General features: G+C 32.8%; 1 non-coding gene across 1 annotated transcript; it reads right to left on the bottom strand.

The window, feature by feature from the left end:
* Positions 1-1394: 1394 nt before the first annotated feature.
* Positions 1395-1499, bottom strand: LOC119869477. Its single transcript, XR_005371034.1, has one exon. It is a non-coding gene; the product is annotated as a U6 spliceosomal RNA (small nuclear RNA).
* Between the last annotated feature and the right edge of the window lie 1431 nt (positions 1500-2930).

Raw genomic sequence — 2930 nt, 5'->3', positions numbered from 1 at the left:
CTTCCCTATTATAATGTAATCTCGGCTACTATAAATTTACATTAGTTCAAATTATGTCTTTTTTTTAGATGAAATGCAAGCACCTTGTCCTTCAACTTTCAAGAAGTCTGTCATATAACACCGGAGGAAGCTGGCAACTTTATGGGAAGCATATGTTGAGCCCTCAACATTCACCAATTAATGACCCAAATGCAAAGCAATTTAAACAAGGAGGGAAATATGCTCCAGTGTCTAAAAGAAAACAAAACAAAATAAAACAGCAAGAATAAGATTATGTGGTTTGAAGTCAAGAGGATAAGTTTTCAAAGCCTAAACAAGTGATTTGTAAAGAATAATTCCACTTTCCATAAAAGTGAGAACCTGTGAAAGCTGAGAACAAGAAATCTGCAAGCAAACTGTGGATGGCAGGGCAAAAGGTTATGGTCCTAAGAATATATAATCCATTAGGATATATATATTCTGTATATATATATTATCCATCCATTAGTTCATTAGATCATCATTTTACATATATATACTTTATATATAATATATATATATATATATATAAATTTTACATCCTCCCCAGCAATAAATCAAGGGAGATATATTTGTGCAAAGGTAAATTTGGATACTAATTATTATTTTTGGAGGGAAAATTATAAAAGCATAATCTGTTGGTACTGAAAGAACACAGAGGTCAATCAGTCAAAATCTCTAATCTTACAAAAGAGAACACTGAGGTATTCATTATTGAAAGTATAACTCTTAGAATATCTCTTAATTCTACTTTTCTGTTCTTAACTTTTACTACTTGTCCTTGGCACAATATTTTGACATACATTCTTTTTGTTCTAGAACATGTTAACTGTGCTTATAAAGACAAGGTCCCACAGAGAATCAGAATAACTTTTCAGAAACTCTGCCTCCCTCCCAAACTTCTCAATGTAAAATTATAATTTAGAGAAATAGCTAATTAGAGGCAGCTGGGTGGCTCAGCTGGTTAATTTTCTGACTCTTGATTTCAGCTCAGGTTATGACCTCAGGATCCTGAGATAGAGCCCTGCTTTGGGCTCCACACTAGGCGTGGAGTATGCTTAAGATTTTCTCTCTCCCACACTCTGTCCCTTCTCTCCTTGTGTGTTATGTTCTCTGTCTCAAAAGAAAAAAGAAAAAGAAAAATATCTAATTATTCATTTCAATAAAGATATAAATGTTTTTGTTTTTTATTATGAAACAATTTTTAAATTTTAATTCTTTTCTAATTCAAAGATATATACATATAAAAGTTGCAAAAGACAAAAAGCTTATGAAGAGAAGTAGGAGAAAATAATCAGATATCCAATACTACATTTTGATGCAGGTTTTCCTATTTATTCTTATGTTTGTTGAAATAATTTTCTTTCCTTTTTTTTTTTTAATTGGAATGCTTCATGAATTTGGACATCATTCTTGCACAGAGTTTATGCTAATCTCCTTTGTATTGTTCCAATTTTACTATGTGTTGCTAAAGTGAGCACTATTAAAGATTTTATTTATTTATTTGAGAGAGAGAGAGCATGAACAACAGGAGGGGCTGACAGGGAGGGAGAAGGGAGAGAGAATCTCTCTCTGAGCACAGAGCCCAACGTGGGGCTTGATCTTATGACCCTGAGATCATGACCTGAGCTGAAACCAAGAGTTTGACCTGACTGAGCCACCCAGACATATGAGAAGCAAGCACTATTGAAATAATTTTGTACAGACAGAGTTGTGATCTATTCTATCATTTTAACATTGTTTGAGACAGTTTTTTCTATGCCATTACACATTCAACAGGTGCATAAAATTTTGTCATGTGGCTGTATAATTGTGTGTGTGTGTGTGTGTGTGTGACCTCCACCATCATCATTTATTCCAGTACTTTTTATATATAAAATATTAGTTTTAAACATTATTACATAAAGATTTTCCCCAAAATTTTAATGAATTATTTCCTTAGGAGAGATTCCTAGAAGTGTTTAAAATGTACTAACATTTTAAAGGTTAATTTGTTTTCTACAAATCTTTCCTCAGTTTATACTCTCTCACTCGTATATGAGCCTGCCTGCCTCACTACAGTTTTGCCAGTAATGAGTTCTAGAGACCAAATTATTTGACAACATCAGGCTAGAAAAGTCATTGGTTAATTTAAAAATCCAATTAAAGTAGAAAGCACAATTTTTTTTCATAATTTTTCATAAAATTGAAGTGTATATATGTATGCTAACTTGCCTATGTTGATTCAGAGTCAAGGGCTTTGATTTGTTGACCTCTTTGCTGTTATCTTTCTTGCATAAGAAAGATACATCCATCTTACATCACTACATTTATCAATTTTTGTTTTTTTAGCAACAAATCAAGGATACTTATGAATAGGAATACAGAAACATTCTGACCTTTAAAGAAAAAATTTGCCTCTGTTTTTATGTTGTTTCATCCAAATTGGTTTTGACATAAATTGTTTTAGGCAGTTTACCCCTTTCAAAGTATACAATTGAAAAAAAAATTTAAAAAAAAGTATACAATTGAATGGATTAGTTACATATAAAAGGGAAGGTAAATACATCTCTGTGGTCTTCATAATCTTTTTATTTGGTGCTGGACATTCCCTGTATCTCATTATTTTTGGAGCAGAAACTCATGTGCAAAGTACAGGAAGATAAAGTTTAAAAATTATATCGAGCAGATCTCTTGTCCTTATATTATTGTGTACACAGCAGTCTTGACTTGGCCACATGGCTATTTAAGTAGCTTTGAGTTTGTACATATTGCAAGAAGTTTTCTCCTATTCTTCGTCACTGATAAATACGGTGCTGAGCTGGAATCAGGATACCCGATCATTCCCCCACAAGAAGTTCCCATAATCTAAGGAAGGACACAGGGGCAAAGGGCCTGGGCAGCAAAAGAAAATTTCTTCCCCTCACAAGAAA

The sequence above is a fragment of the Canis lupus genome, chromosome 15 (assembly GCF_011100685.1).
Source record: "Canis lupus familiaris isolate Mischka breed German Shepherd chromosome 15, alternate assembly UU_Cfam_GSD_1.0, whole genome shotgun sequence".
Classification (NCBI taxonomy): Eukaryota; Metazoa; Chordata; class Mammalia; order Carnivora; family Canidae; genus Canis; species Canis lupus.
Note: the sequence above shows the minus strand (reverse complement) of the source record. Positions and strands in the feature narration are given on the sequence as shown.